This window comes from Suncus etruscus, chromosome X, assembly GCF_024139225.1.
Source record: "Suncus etruscus isolate mSunEtr1 chromosome X, mSunEtr1.pri.cur, whole genome shotgun sequence".
In the NCBI taxonomy this organism is placed as follows: domain Eukaryota; kingdom Metazoa; phylum Chordata; class Mammalia; order Eulipotyphla; family Soricidae; genus Suncus; species Suncus etruscus.
Genome location: NC_064868.1, coordinates 37,918,045 through 37,935,878, shown reverse-complemented (window position 1 = coordinate 37,935,878; position 17,834 = coordinate 37,918,045). Strand labels below are relative to the sequence as shown.

The 17,834-nt window shown below is 35.9% G+C and overlaps 1 pseudogene; it reads left to right on the top strand.

The window, feature by feature from the left end:
* The first annotated feature begins 7,613 nt into the window (after positions 1-7,613).
* LOC125998831 (platelet-activating factor acetylhydrolase IB subunit beta-like) lies at positions 7,614-10,117 on the top strand (annotated as a pseudogene).
* The last annotated feature ends 7,717 nt before the right edge of the window (positions 10,118-17,834 follow it).

Genomic DNA, 17,834 nt, shown 5'->3' with positions numbered 1-17,834 from the left:
TGAGCAGACAATGGAAAAATTAGTCAAAGAATGGGAACAGATGAAAATAGAAGTCTATGATAAGATCAACAGAAACAACGTAAGAATCATTGGAGTCCCAGAGACCCAGGAAAAAATTTTCAGGAAGAAACAATAGTCAAGAACATCATTAAAGAGAAACTTCCAGAGCTAAAGAATATATGTGATCAAATCCTGCATGCTTGAAGAGTACCAAACGAAAGAGACCCCAGAAAAACCACCCCAAGACACATCGTAGTCACTATGACAAATTGCACAGATAGAGAGAGAATTCTGAAAGCAGCAAGATCAAAAGGGGAAATTACGTTCAAGCAAGCATCCTTGAGATTTACAGCACACCTATCACCAGAAACACTCAATGCCAGAAAGCAGTGGTGGGATATTGTGACAAGACTGAATGAAATGAATGCTTCACCCAGAATACTATAATCCAGCAAAACTCACTTTCCAGTTTGACTGAAGAATACATGGTTTCACAGACAAAAAACAACTTAGAAAGTTTACAGACTCAAAACCAGTTTTAAGAGAAAAACTGAAAGACCAAATTTAAGAAAAGACTAACCAAAAGACACACCAAATTTTGATATAAAGATGGCATTAAATCCCAGGACAATTCGTTCTCTCAACATCAATGGACTAAATGCACCAGTCAAGAAACACAGAGTGGCTAAATGGATCAAAAAACTCAATCAAACCTTCTGCTGCCTACAAGAAACGCACCTGAATAGTCAGAACAAAAATAGACTCAAAATAAAAGGCTGGAGAAAAATTATCCAAGCAAACAAACCCCATAAAAAAACTGGAGTGGCCATACTAATATCAGATAAAGCAAACTTTATACTCAGGAAGTTTGTAAGGGACAAACATGGACATTTTATATTAATTAAGGGATATGTAGAGCAGGAAGAAATAACTCCTAAACATATATGCACCGAATGAGGGGCCAGCAAAATATTTAATACAACTGTTGACAAATCTGAAAAATAATATCAATAACAACACAATAATTGTGGGGGACCTCAACACGGCTTTGTCAACACTGGATAGGTCAACCAGACTGAAACCCAACAAGAATATACTAGAACTGAGGAGAGAAATGGAAGAAAGAGGAATAGTGGATATATATATATATATATATATATATATATATATATATATATATATATATATATATATATATATATGACACTCCATCCTCAGAAACCTGGATACACATTCTTCTCCAATGTACATGGGACATTCTCCAGGATAGACTACATGCTGGCATATAAAACATACCTCCATAATATCAAGAGGATAGAAAATTTGCAGACTACCTTCGTTGACCACAAGCTCTGAAATTATTTGTGATTCCAAAGGTACTCAGAAGAAAAACGTTAACACCTAGAAGTTAAACAGCCTCATACGGAATAAACAGTGGGTCCGAGATGAAATCAAGGAGGAAATCAAAAGGTTCCTGGAAACAAATGACAATAAAGACACAAACTATCAGAACATATGGGACACTGCAAAAACAGTACTGAGACGAAAATTTATAGCATTGCAAGCACACATCAGGAAGGAAGAATCAGCTTACCTGAGTAGCTTAATGACACAGCTAATAGAACTAGAAAGTGCTCAACAAAAGGACCCAAAAATAGGAAGACAGAAGGAAATAACAAAGCTGAGAGCAGAAATCAATGAAGTAGAAACTCAAAACACAATCCGAAAGATCAACGAAAGCAGAAGTTTGTTCTTTGAAAAAATAAACAAGATTGATAGACCACTGGCAAACCTAACAAAGAAAGAGAGAGAGAAACTTGATAACTCGTATTATGAAGGAAAAAGGAGAGATCACTACTGATATGACAGAGATTCAAAGGGTAATCAGAAACTACTTTGAGAAACTCTACGCCACTAAAAATGAGAACCTGGAAGAAATGGATAAATTCTTGGACTCTTATAATCTTTCACGGTTGAAGGAAGAGGATGTAGCATATCTAAACACACCCATCACCATTGATGAAATAAAAACGGTACTCAAATGTCTGCTGAAAAACAAAAGCCCAGGCCCAGTTGTATTCACTAATGAATTTTTTCAAACTTTCCAAGAGGAACTACTACCAATCCTGGCAAGACACTTTAATGAAATTGAAAAAACGGAAACACTTCCAAATACCTTTTATGAAGCCAGCATCACCTTGATACCTAAACCAGATAGAGATGCTAGAAAAAAAGAAAATTACAGAACAATATCGCTGATGAACGCAGATGTAAAGATCCTCAACAAAATCCTGGCAAAAAGGATTCAATGCCTCATTAACAAGATCATCCACTAAGATCAAGTAGGTTTCATCCCAGGAATGCAAGGATGGTTTAACATCCGTAAATCTAGCAACATAATACACAACATCAATAACAAGAAAAATAAAAACCACATGATAATATCAATAGATGCAGAGAAAGCATTTGATAAGGTTCAACACCCATTCTTGATCAAAAGTCTCAGCAAGATGGGAATGGAAGTAACCTTTCTCAATATAGTTAAGGCCACTTACCACAAGCCAGTGGCAAATATTATCCTCAATGGAGAAAAACTAAAAGCCTTCCCTCTAAATTCTGGCACAAGACAAGGCTGTCCTCTCTCACCACTCCTATTCAACATAGCACTGGAAGTACTTGCTAGAGCAATTAGCCAAGAAAAAGATATCAAGGGAATCCAGATATGAAAGGACGAATTCAAGCTCTCACTGTTTGCAGATGACATGATACTCTACTTATAAAACCCTAAAGACTCTACCAAAAAGCTTCTACAAACAATAGACTCATATAGCAAGGTGGTAGGCTACAAAATTAACACACAAAAATCAATGGCCTTTCTACATACCAATAGTAATAAGGATAAAATGGACATTAAGAAAACAACCCCATTCAAAATAGTGCCACACAAACTCAAATATCTTGGAATCAACTTGACTAAAAATGTGAAGGATCTATACAAAAAACTATAAAAATCTGGAAACACATACCCTGCTTATGGATTGGACGGATTAACATAATCAAAATGGCAATACTCCCCAAGGCATTATACAGATTTAATGCCATCCCTCTAAAGATACCCATGACATTCTTGAAAGTAGTGGATCAGGCACTTTAAAAATTCGTTTGGAACAATAAACACCCTAGAATAGCTAAAGCAATCATTGGGAAAAAGAATATGGGAGGAATTACTTTCCCCCACTTTAAACTGTACTACAAAGCAAAAGTTATCAAAACAGCATGGTATTGGAATAAGGACAGGACCTCATATCAGTGGAATAGGCTTGAATACACAGAAAATGTTCCCCAGACATACAATCACCTAATTTTTGATAAAGGAGCAGGAAATCCTAAATGGAGCAGGGAAAGCTTCTTCAACAAGTTGTGTTGGCACAACTGGATAACCACTTGAAAAAAATTGAACTGAGACCCCTAGCTAACATCATGTAGGAAGGTAAAATCCAAATGGATTGAAGACCTCGATATCTGACCAAAAACCATAAGATATAAAGAATAACACATAGGCAAAACACTCCAGGACATTACAGGCATATTAAAGGAGGAAACTGCACTCTCCAAGCTAGTGAAAGCAGAGATTAACAGATGGAAATATATTAAGCTGAGAAGCCTCTGCACCTCAAAGGAAATAGTGCCCAGGATACAAGAGCCACCCACTGAGTGGGAGAAACTATTCACCCAATACCCATCAGATAAGGGGCTAATCTCCAAAGTATACAAGGCACTGACAGAACTTTACAAGAGAAAAACATATATTCACATCAAAAAATGGGGGAGAATTGAAAAGACACTTTGACAAAGAGGAAATACAAATGGCCAAAAGACACATGAAAAAATGCTCCATATCATCAGGGAGATGCAAATAAAAACAACGATGAGATACCACCTCACACCCCAGAGAATGGCACACATCACAAAGAATGGGAATAAACAGTGTTGGCGGTGATGTGGAGAGAAAGGAACTCTTATCCACTGCTGGTGGGAATGCTGTCTAGTTCAACCTTTATGGAAAGCGATATGGGGATTCCTCCAAAAACTGGAAATCGAGCTCCCCTAGGATCCAGCTATAACACTCCTAGGAATATACCCTAGGAACACAAAAATACGATACAAAAACCCCTTCCTTACACATATATTCATTGCAGCACTATTTACCCTAGCAAGACTCTGGAAACAACAAAGATGCCCTTCAACAGACGAATGGCTAAAGAAACTGTGGTACATATACACAATGGAATATTATGCAGCTGTCAGGAGAGATGAAGTCATGAAATTTTCCTATACATGGATGTACACAGAATCTATTATGCTGAGTGAAATAAGTCAGAGAGAAAGAGAAAAACGCAGAATGGTCTCACTCATCTATGGATTTTAAGAAAAATAAAAGACCTTCTTGCAATAATAATTTTCAGACACAAAAGAGAAAAGAGCTAGAAGTTCCAGCTCAGATCAGTTAGCTCACCACAAAGAATGATGAGTTTAGTTAGAGAAATAACTACATTTTGAACTGTCCTAATAATGAGAATGTATGAGGGAAATGGAGAGCCTGTTTAGAGTACAGGCAGGGGTTAGGTGGGGAGGAGCGAGACTTGGGACATTGGTGATGGGAATGTTGCACTGGTGATGGGTGTTGTTCTTTACATGACTGAAACCCAAACACAATCATGTATGTAATCAAGGTGTTTAAATAAAAAAAGAAAAATTAAAAAAAATCAATGGCCTTTCTATACACCAATAGTAACAAGGAAGAAATGGACATTAAGAAAACAACCCTATTCACAATAGTGCCACACAAACTCAAATATCTTGGAATCAACGTGACTAATAATGTGAAGGACCTATACAAAGAAAACTATAAAACTCTGCTCCAAGAAATAAGAGAGGACACGCTAAAATGGAAACACATACGCTGCTCATGGATTGGCAAGATTAACATAATCAAAATGGCAATACTCCCCAAGGCATTATACAGATTTAATGTGATCCCTCTAAAGATACCCATGACATTCTTCAAAAAAGTGGATCAGGCACTTTTGAAATTCGTTTGGAACTATAAACACCCTAGAATAGCTAAAGCAATCATTGGGAAAAAGAATATAGGAGGAATTACTTTCCCCAACTTTCTACTTTACTACAAAGCAATAGTTATCAAAACAGCGTGATACTGGAATAAGGACAGGACCTCAGATCAGTGGAATAGGCTTGAATACTCAAAAATGATACCCAGACATACAATCACCTAAATTTTGACAAAGGAGCAGGAAATCCTAAATGGAGCAGGGAAAGCCTCTTCAACAAGTGGTGTTGGCACAACTGGATAACCACTTGCAAAAAATTGAACTTAGACCCCCAGTTAACATCATATAGAAAGGTAAAATTCAAATAGTTGAAAGACCTCGATATCAGACCCCACACCATAAGATATATAGAACAACACATAGGCAAAACACTCCAGGACATTGAGACTAAAGGCATCTTCAAGGAGGAAACTGCACACTCCAAGCTAGTGAAAGCAGAGATTAACAGATGGGAATATATTAAGCTGAGAAGCTTCTGCACCTCAAAGGAAATAGTGCCCAGGATACAAGAGCCACCCACTGAGTGGGAGAAACTATTCACCCAATATCCATCATATAAGGGGCTAATCTTCAAAATATACAAGGCACTGACAAAACTTTACAAGAAAAAAACATCTAATCCCATCAAAAATGGGGAGAAGTTATGAATACGCACTTTGACAAAGAAGAAATAGAAATGGCCAAGAGACACATGAAAAAATGCTCCACGTCTCTAATCATCAGGGAGATGCAAATCAAAACAATGATGAGATACCACCTCACACCACAGAGAATGGCACACATCACAAAGAATGAGAATAAACAGTGTTGGCGGGGATGTGGAGAGAAAGGAACTTTTATCCACTGCTGTTCGGAATGCCGCCTAGTTCAACCTTTATGGAAAGAGATATGGAGATTCCTCCAAAAACTGGAATCGAGCTCCCATAGGATCCATCTATAACACTCCTAGGAATATACCCTAGGAACACAAAAATACGATACAAAAACCCCTTCCTTACACATATATTCATTGCAACTTTATTTACCATAGCAAGACTCTGGAAACAACAAAGATGCCCTTCAACAGACGAATGGCTAAAGAAACTGTGGTATATATACACAATGGAATATTATGCAGCTGTCAAGAGAGATGAAGTCATGAATTTTTCCTATACATGGATGTACACGGAATATATTATGCTGAGTAAAATAAGTCACAGAGAGAAAGAAAGAAAAACACAGTATGGTCTCACTCATCTATGGATTTTAGAAAAATGAAAGACATTCTTGCAATAATAATTTTCATACACAAAAGAGAAAAGTGCTGGAAGTTACAGCTCACCTCAGGAAGCTCACCACAAAGAGTGATGAGTTTAGTTAGAGTAATAACTACATTTTGAACTGTCCTGATAATGAGAATGTATGAGGGAAATGTAAAGCCTGTCTAGAGTACAGGCGGGGGTCGGGTGGGGAGGAGGGAGATTTGAGACATTGGTGATGGGAATGTTGCACTGGTGATGGGTGGTGTTCTTTACATGACTGAAACTCAAACACAATCATGTATGTAATCCAGGTGTTTAAATAAAATATAAAAAAATAAAAAATTTGTATGAAATAACAAGTAGAGTAATTGAAAGTGTCTTGTAAAATCCTAATCATATATGATTTTTCACTTTCAAAATGTAAAAATATATAGCTAAGTCAAGATAATAAGAAATGGCTTAGGAGCCAAAGTGAACAATGTGTTGAACCTACCATGGGAAGGGCTTTTGCCTTGCTTGTGATTAACCCAGGGTTGATCCTCAGTATCCAATATAGTCCCCTGAACCTGCCAGAAGTATCTCCTGAGCTCAGAGCCAGGAGTAAAGTCTGAGCACTGCTAGGTTTGATCCAAAAAACAAAATTAAGTATCCAAATAAAGATATCACCTCTGAGGAAAATTGGTTGGAAAACAATATTTAATTGTATTACCTAACACACTGGTGGGAAGCTACAGTTAAACTGTTTCATCTGAAATTAACATTATGGTATTTTATGTGTTCATTCTCTTTCAGACAAAATTCTATTTAAAAAAGCACACATCTGTAAGTTTTTAAACTGCCAGCAAAATAAGGAATCTCATTAAAGATAATTTTAGAATCAATTGTGGTATCCTCAGTCCACAGTTAAAAACATAGCCTTCACTTCCCAGAGAAGACTCCGATATGTATAGCCATGAAAACTCTTATGTTTCATTAGATCAAAAGAAGTGAATAACTTCATCTGTTCTTGAGAAAAATGTAAGAAAAATCCATAAAACATTGTACTAGCAATGCAGATGAAAGCTGACAATTTATAATACTGTAAATTATAGATCCTAAATAATTGTTTTAATTTTCTAAATAAAGAAATCAATTTTTCAGACATTATTTATTTAAAATGTTCAATCTAATGTGTTTATTTCTCAAAGTGTGTGGATAACCTATTTTCACCTTCCTATTTACTGCCAGTTATTACTGATAAATGACGATAAAGCTTTGTAAGAAGCACCCAAAATTTATGTCAGGTCAGAAACGAGATCCAAAGAATGAATTCCCCATCCACAAGAAAAAATATACCTGGAGTAGCCATAGGAGTCCAGTCACTCAAGTCATTTTCTATCCTGAGTTCAGTGTTATGGTTTCTGCTTCAGAGGACGCCACAATTAAGGTGTGGGATTATGAGACAGGAGATTTTGAACGAACTCATTTTTTTAGTCAACACAATTAAAGAATTTTAATAAAAGGTGAAAATTTTAAAAATGAACAAAATTAAAGATTGAATGGATTAATTTAGAAATTAGGGACTTAAATAGGGTAAATATATGAAAAAGAAGCATAAGTGCAATTGACTAATAATATCAGATTAAGAAAAGAGGCTAGGAATATAGTATGTCAGGTAGGATGCTTGCTTCGCATCCCAAGTTTGATCCATGGCATTCTATGTAGCTCTTGTGCACTGCCAGGAGTAATTTTTGAATTTAGAGTCGAGTAACTTCTGAGCACCACTGGATTTTACCCAAAAACTATAAAATATAAGAGCATTATTAAGTATTAAAAGGTATATTTAGTCATAATTAGTGTCAATTCATCAAAAATATTCTTACTCTGAAATTATAATTACATATAATATCAGCTTCTAACTATTAGAATCTTAAAAATTCTGGGACCATTAAAACAAGCACAAATTTACAATCATGACTAAGAAATATAAATTTTTCAGTAATAGGAAATACAAGAACATATTAAACTTTAAAGAAAATATTGTTAAACAATGTCACTTAGTTAATATAGATCATTATACACAACAAATGTAAAACATACATGTATTCAGTGCTCATGGAATACTCACCAAGATGTTTTACATGCTGGATAATTTAAATAACACAGCAAAACTCAATGAATTTTAAATGAGTGACATCATTTACTGTGTTCTTAAACCAAAATAAAGTTGTTTTAGATACAAGCAATATCTCCGGGGTAAAATTTCTTAACATTTAGAAATTAATCAACACATTATACTTAACAAATGGCAATAAAGCAAGTACTCCTGTAGACAAAGGATTAAAAATGAATACAAAAAGAAAATTATGGTTAAATGCAAACAGGAAAATTATGGTTAAATACAATGATAAAATACCGTGATGTAGCATAATTCATAAAATGCAGCCTAATGACTGCATTGAAGTAATTTTAATTGTTTTGTATATTTATATTTTACTATGACTTTGGGGAGACAGTCTCTATCAGTAAAACTGAAACTAAAAACCAAACCAGAATGAAAAGTATGCATAAGAAAAGAGATAAAACTGTAAGAAAGGAAATAAATTATAAAGAAAACAAATAGGAAAATGCAATTTTTGGTAGTTGATACTATCAGAATAACACTGACATAAATAAAAGAGAAAAGATTTAGTAATTGTTTGTGTTAGGCCCAGAGTAGTAGGAGAGGTTCAGCAAAAGTCAGCAGGAGCTGGTAGTATGGCAAACAGTTTCTCCAGCAATCAGCCAGAGACCATCTAGCTAGCAAGAGCAACAGAGTCTTTCCCTCACTTCTCACATTTCATTCTGTTGTGGGCTTTATATACAGTCAGCCAACTGCCCCAAATAGCAGTTACCAGTGGTAACTGACATCTTCACTCTTAAATGGACAGTATCTTCTTATGTCTGACCAGGGGCCATAAGAATGAACTCTTAAGGGCCATACAGACTCTGTACAAGATATTTCATTTGATCACAGTGGCAAACTTCTGGCTTCCTGTTCTGCAGATATGACTATTAAACTATGGGATTTTCAGGGCTTTGAATTTATCAGAACCACGCATGGCCATGATCACAATATTTCTTCAGTAGCTATCATGCCCAATAGAGATCATATAGTGTCTGCCTTAAAGATAAAACTATAAAAATGTGGGAAGTACAGACTGGTTACTGTGTGAAAACATACACAGGTGACAGAGAATGAGTATGTATAATGCGACCAAATCAGGTTGGCACTCTGATAGCCAGCTGTTCCAATGACCAGACTGTTTGTGTGTGATTTGTAGCAATAAAGGAATGCAAGGCTGAGCTTTGAGAACATTAGCATGTGGTAGAATGCATTTCCTGGGCTCCAGAAAGCTCATATTCTTCCATCTCTGAAGAAATAAGATCTGATACTAAAAATAGTGGCAACTCTGACCATTTTTACTGTCAGGATCCAGAGACAAGACTATTAAGATGTGGGATATCAGTACTGGTGTGTGCCTTATGACTCTTCTGGGTCATGATAACTGGGTACCTGGAGTTCTGTTCCATTCTGGGGGGGAATTTATTTTGAGTTGTGCTGATGACAAGACCCTGCATGTATGGGATTACAAGAACAAGTGATGCATGAAGACCCTCAATGTGCATGAACACTTTGTTACCTCCTTGGATTTCCATAATATGGTCCCACATGTGGTCACTGTCAGTGTAGATCAAATAGTAAAGGTGTGAGAGTGCCGTTGATTGAGTCTCAGTTGAGACCCCCCTTTTCCCCCCTCTGGATACACTCTGATACTACCATGGTTACCCCTATTGAGCTCTGTTTAAATAAACATTGTCCTTTTATGTAAATTATCCTGGATGTAGATTGAGCTTATTAAATGTTACACATAAAGTACTCATGGATGGTGAATTCAAATTCTATACTGTAAATTTACATACGTTGCCTAGAAGTACCATAGGATTTAAAAACCTGTGCTGGCATTTTTCACACCAGTCTAAGAAGGCAGAAGTTGATTAAATTGAATTACGGCACTAAACTAAAAATCACAGTGTCATTTTATGTTGTATATTAATTACCAATTTTCTTTCTATATGTTAGTGCCTGATTTGATGACCTCATTTGGGGAAAAGTGGTGGTTATTGGGACTTTTTCTGAAATATGTATCTATGTAACATCACTTCAGTATGCTTAATTAATCTTAAGGATGTTAGATAATAAGGCTACAATTCAAAATTTCTGAACTATTTGTAATTTAATGGGGATTACACATTTGAATTTTGTCATAACATATTTGCAAATCAATAGGGTACATTTGTTTGGCAGCCTATTAAGCAAAGGTTCATGGTATATTTATGTAAGAAAATAATTATCTCAAATAATAAAAAATTCAGCAGCTAATAGAAAATCATTTGTTTTATTGGCTCTTAATGCTTTGTAAGCAGGTTTAAAAGCACTGTAATAATTTAAGCTTCTATTTTACACACTAGCTTCACTTCTGGTTGTGTTCTTCATGTATTATTATACTGTATCGTAATGTGATTTCCAAGTAGAACTTATACTAAATTGAGTATGTCATGGTACATATTATTATTGTTTGTTTTTCTTTGACATGCAATGAGAATTTTCTTTTTCTTTGTTTTTATAGATGGTCCCTGACTTACAATAAATTGCCTTCAAAGTTTAGATATTTTGGTGGTAAAAAAATTCCTACTCAATAGAAATCTGACTACAAATATTTAATTATAAAATATATTTTTAACTTCAGATTTCAATAAAATGAGGTACAACATATGTATGTTCTATATACCTTATATAATAGACTGTTAGATTATGTTATAGGTAAATTACAATGCTCAATATATTATTTTTCATAAATATCTTTATTTAAACACCTTGATTACAAATATTATTGTAGTTGGGTTTCAGTCATGTAAAGAACACCCTCTTTCACCCGTACAACATTCCTACCACGAATGTCCTAATCTCCCTCCTTCCCACCTGTACTCTAGACAGGCTTTCCACTTTCCTAACTAATTCATATTGTTATGATAGTTTTCAGTGCAGTTATTTCTCTAACCACACTCACCACTATTTGTGGTGAGTTTCATGTCATGACCTGGACATTCCAGCCCTCCTCTCTTTGTCTCTGAAGATTATTGCAAAAATTTCTTTCATTTTTCTTAAAACCTATAAACTAGTAGACTATTCTGTGTCTATCTCACTCCCTTTGACTTATTTCACTCAGCATAATAGATTCCATGTATATCCAAGTATAGGAAAATTTCATGAATGCATCTCTCCTGATGGCTGCATAATATTCCATTGTGTATATGTACCACAATTTCTTTATTTTAATTGTTAAGGAATAGACCCAAGTGTTTATTTTTGCAAGGCAGAGGAGTCTTCTTTCTTTATTTATTTAAACATGTTGATTACAAATATGATTGTGATTAGGTTTCAGTCATGTAAAGAACATCCCCATTCACCAGTGCACCATTCCCACCACCAATGTCCCAAATCTCACTCCATCCCAGCTCACCCCCCCTGTACTCCAGACAGGCTTTCCAGTTCCCTCTTTCATTCACATGATTATGGTAGTTCTCTGTGTAGTTATTTCTATAAATGCACTCACCACTCTTTCTGGGGAGCTTCATGAAGTGAGCTGGAAGTTCCAGCCCTCCTCTCATTGTCTCTGAGAATTGTTGCAACAATGAATTTTATTTTTCTTAAAACGCATAGATGAGTGAAACTATTCTGCATCTGTCTTTCTCTGACTTATTTCAATCAGCATGATAGATTCCATGTACATCCATGTATAGGAAAATTTCATGACTTCATTTCTCCTGACGGCTGCATAGTATTCCATTGTGTATATACACCAGAGTTTCTTTAGCCATTCGTTTGTTGAAGGGCATCTTGGTTGTTTCCAGAGCCTGGCTATTGTGCATAGTGCTGCAATAAATATAGGTGTGAGGAAGGGGTTTTTGTGTTGTATTCTTGTGTTCTTAGGATATATCCTTAGAGTGGAATAGCTGGGTCAAATGGAAGCTCAATTTCCAGATTATGGAGGAATCTCCATATCTCTTTCCATAGAGGTTGAACTAGATGGCATTACCACCAGCAGTGGATAAGAGCTCCTTTCTCTCCAAATCCCAGCCAGCACTGATTTTTCACATTCTTTGTGATGTATGACAATTACTGTGGTGTGTGATGGTATCTCATTGTTGTTTTGATTTGCATCTCTCTTATGATTAGTGATGTGGAGCATTTTTTCATGTGTCATTTGGCCATTTGTATGTCTTCTATCAAAGTGTCTGTTCATTTCTTCTCCCCATTTTTTGATGGGATTAGATGTTTTTGTAAAGTTCTGTCAGTGCCCTGTATATTTTGGACATTAGCCCCTTATCTGATGGGTATTGGGTGAATAGTTTCTCCCACTCGGTGGGTGGCTCCTGTATTCTGGGCACTATTTCTTTTGAGGTGCAGAAGCTTCTCACCTTAATGTATTCCCATCTGTTGATCTCTGCTTCCAATTGTTTGGAAAGTGCAGTTTTCTCCTTGAAGATGTCTTTAGTCTCAATGACATGGAGTGTTTTACTGACGTGTTGTTCTATATACCTTATGTTATTAGGTCTGATATCAAGGTCTTTAATCCATTTGGATTTTACCTTCTTACATGATGTTAACCTGAGGTCTATATTCACTTTTTGCAAGTGGCTAACCAGTTCTGCCAGCACCACTTGTTGAAGAGGTTTTTCCCTGCACCACTTAGGATTTCTTGCTTCTATGTCAAAAATTAGGTGATTGTATGTCTGGGGAACATTCTTTGAGAAATCAAGCCTATTCCACTGATCTGAGGGTCTGTCTTTATTCCAATACCATGCTGTTTTGATAACTATTGCTTTGTAGTACAGTTTAAATTTGGGGAAAGTAATGCTTCCCATTTTTCTTTTCCCTAGGAGTGCTTTAGCTATTCGAGGGTGTTTGTTGTTCCATATGAACTTAATAAGTGTTTAATCCATTTCTTTGATGAATGTATTGTGTATTTTTAGAGGAATTGCATTAAATCTGTATAATACTTTGGGGACTATTGACATTTTAATGATGTTAATCCTGCCTATCCATGAGCAGGGTATGTGTTTCCATTTCCGTGTGTCCTCTCTTATTTCTCAGAGCAGGGCTTTATAGTTTTCTTTGTATATGTCCTTCATGTCTTTGGTCAAGTTGACTCCAAGGTATTTGAGTTTGTGTGGCACTAATGTGAATGGAATTGGCTTCTTGACATCCATCTCTTCCCTATCATTATTGGTGTATAGAAAATCCATTGATTTCTCTGTGTTAATTTTGTAGCCTGCCACCTAGCTATATGAGTCTATTGTTTCTAGAAGCTTTTTGGTAGAGCCTTTAGGGTTTTGTAAGTAGAGTATCATGTCATCTGCAAACAGTGAGAGCTTGACTTCTTCAATTCCTATCTAGATTCCCCAAGAAGATCATACACCACAACCAAGTAGGTTTCATCCCAGGAATGCAAGGATGGTTTAACATCTGTAAATCTATCAACATCATACACAACATAAACAATAAGAAAAATGAAAATAACATGATCATATCAATAGATGCAAAGAAGCATTTGATAAGGTCCAATACCCATTCTTGATAAAAAAAATTCTCAGCAAGATGGGAATGGAAGGAACCTTTCTCAATCTAGTTAAAGCCATCTACCACAAGCCAATGGCAAATATTTTCTTCAATGGAGAAAAACTAAAAGCCTTTCCTCGAAATTCTGGTACAAGACAAGGCGGTGTGCTCTCACCACTCCTCTTCAACATAGTACTGGTAGTGCTTGATATAGCAATCAGGCAAGAAAAATGTACCACAGTTTCTTTAGCCACTTATCTATTGAAGGGTATCTTGGTTGTTTCCAGATTGTGGCTATTGTAAATAGCCTGGTAATGAATTTAGGTGTGAGGAAGGGACTTTTTATTGTATTTTTGTGTTCCTAGAGTATATCCCTATGAGAGTTATAGGTAGATCGTGTGGAAGCTCAATTTCCACGTTTTGGAGGAATCTCCATATTACTTTCCATAAAGGATGGACTAGACGGCATTTCTTCCAGCAGTAAATAAGAGTTACTTTCTCTCCACATCTTCTCCAGTACTGTTTGTTCTCACTCTTTGTGATGTGCATTGATCTCTGTGGCATGAGATGGTACCTAACAGTTTTTTTATTTACATATCCTTGATGATTAGTGATGTGAAGCAGTTTTACATGTGCCTTTTGGACATTTGTATTTTTTCTTTATCAAAGTGTCTGTTCATTACTTCTTCCCATTTTTGATGGGGTTAGATGATTTTTTCTTGTAAAGTTCTGCCAGTGTCTTGTATATTTTGGATATTAGCCCCATATCTGATGGGTATTGGGTGAATAGTTTCTCCCAATCAGTGGGCGGCCTTGTATCCTGGTCACTGTTTCCTTTGAGGTACAGAAGATTCTCAGCTTAATATATTCCCGTCTGTTTATCTCTGCTTCCACTTGTTTCCTCCTTAAAGATGCCTTTAGTCTCAATGTCATGGAGTGTTCAGATCTGCTATCAAGGTCTTTAATCCATTTGGATTTTACCTTTGTACATGATGTTAGCTGGGGATCTACATTCACTTTTTTGCAAGTGGAGAACCAGTTGTGCCAACACCACTTGTTGAAGAGGTTTCCAGGCTCCATTTAGGATTTCTTGCTCCTTTATCAAAAATTAGGTGATTGTATGTGTGGGGAACATTCTCTGAGTACTGAAGCCTATTCCACTGATCTGAAGTCTGTCTTTATTCCAGTACCATGCTGTTATGATAACTATATCTTTGTAATACATTTTAAAGTTGGGGAAAGTATTGCCTCCCATATTTCTTTTCCCAAGGAGTGATTTAGCTATTCTTGGGTGTTTGATGTTCCAGATAAATTTCAGAAGTGTTTGATTTGCTTCTTTGAAGAATGTCATGGGTATCTTTAGCGGGATTGCATTAAATCTGTACAATGCTTTGGGGAGTATTCCAATTTTAATTATATTAATCCTGTCAATCAATGAGCATGGTGTGTGTTTCCATTTCTAAGTGTCCTCTCTTATTTTTGAAACAGTGTTTATAGTTTTATTTCTATAGGGCCTTCACATCTTTATTCAAGTTGACTCCAAGATATTTGAGTTTGTCTGGCAATAATGTGAATGGGGTTGTTTTTGTAATCTCTGTTTATTCCCTATCAATATTGGTATATAAAAAGGCCATTGATTTTTGCATGTTAATTTTGTAGCCTGCCACCTTGTTATATAAATCTATTTCTCGAAGCTTTTTGGTAGAGTCTTTAGGGTTTTTTAAGTAGAGTATCATGTCATCTGCAAAAAGTGAGAGCTTGACTTCTTCCTTTCCCATCTGGATTCCTTTTATATCTTTTTCTTGCTTAATCACTATAGCAAGTACTTCCAGTACTATGTTGAATAGCAGTGGTGAGGAGGACATCCCTGTCATGTAGCAGAATTTAGAGGAAAGGCTTTTAATTTTTCTCCATTAAGGATGATATTTGCCAATGGCTTGTGGTAGATGGCTTTTACTATATTTAGAAATGTTCCTTTCATTCCCATCCTGCTGAGAGTTTTTATCAAGAATGGGTGTTGGACCTTATCAAATGCTTTCTCTGCATTTATTGATATGATCATGTGATCTTAATTTTTCTTCTTGTTTATGTTGTGTATTATGTTCATATATTTATGGATGTTAAACCATCCTTGCATTCCTGGGCTGAAACCTACTTGATCGTAATGAATGATCTTGATGAGGCATTGAATCCAATTTATCAGGATTTTGTTGAGGATCTTTGCGTCTGTGTTCATCAGGTATATTGGTCTGTAATTTTCTTTTTTGCAGCATCTATGTCTGGTTTTCGTATCAAGGGGATATTGGCTTCATAAAAGCTATTTGGGAGTGTTCCTGCTTTTTCAATTTCATGAATGAGCCTGGCCAAGACTGGTAGTTGTTCCTCTTGAAAGGTTTGAATAAATTCATTAGTGAATCCATCTGGGTCTGGGCTATTGTTTTTCGGCCAACATTTGATTACAGTTTCAATTTCCTCAATAGTGATGGGGGTGTTTAGATATGTTACATCTTCCTTATTCAACAGTGGAAGGTTATAGGAGTCCAAGTATTTAGCCATTTCTTCCAGATTTGCATATTTGTTACATAAAGTTTTACATAGTAGTCTCTCATAACCCTTTGCATATCTGAAATATCTGTAGAGATCAACCCCTTTTCATTTCTAATATGGGTTATCAAGTTTCTCTCTCTTTGTGAGTTTTGCCAATGGTCTATCAATCTTGTTTATTTTTTCCAAGAACCAACTTCTGCTTTTGTTGATCTTTAGAATTGGTTTTTGGTTTTCTACTTCAATGATTTCTGCTCTCAGCTTTGTTATTTCCTTCTGTCTCTCTCTTTTTGGTTGCCTTTAATGGTCATTTTCTAATTTTATGAGCTGAATCATTAGGCTATTGAGGTATTTCCCTTCTGACTTCCTGATGTGTGCTTCCAAAGCTATAAAATTTCCCCTCAGTATTGCTTTTGCTGTGTCCCATGAATTCTGATAGTTTGTGTCTTTATTATCATTTGTTTCCAGGAAAGTTTTGATTTCCTCATTGATTTCATCTAGAACCCATTGGATGTTCAGTAGCAGGCTGTTTAATTTCCAGTTGTTAACGTTCTTCTTCTTTGCCCCTTTGTAGTTCACATATTTCAGAGCCTTCTGGTCAGTGAAGGTAGCCTGAAAAATTTCTATCCTCTTGATTTTATGGAGGTATGTTTTATGTGCCAGCATGTGGTCTATCCTGCAGAATGATCCATGTACATTGGAGAAGAATGTGTATCCTTGTTTGTGGGGATGAAGTGTGTATATATATATACATATACTAGGTCTCTCTTCCATTTCTCTTTTCAGAGCTAGTATATTTTTGTTGGGTTTCAGTCTGGTTGATCCATCAAGTGTTTTCAGGGCTGTTTTGAGTTATCCCACAATTATTGTGTTATTATTGATGTCTTCTTTCAAATCTGTCAATAAATGTATTAGATAATTTGCTGTTCTCTCATTGGGTTAGTATATGCTTAGTAGTCTGATTTCTTCCTGTTGCATGTATCCCTTGATGAGAACAAAGTGTCCATCTTTGTCCCTTACAACTTTTCTGAGTCCAAATTTGGTATCATCAGATATTAATATGGCCATCCCAGCTTTTTTGGGGGTGTTTTTTGCTTGGATGATTTTCCTCCAGACTTTTATTTTGAGTCTGTGTTTGTTCTGACTATTCAGGTGTGTTTCTTGAAGGCAGCAGAAGGTTGAGTTCATCTTTTTGATCCATTTCACCATTCTGTGTCTCTTCATTGGTGCATTTAATTCATTGACATTGAGGGAGATGATTGTTATAGGATTTAA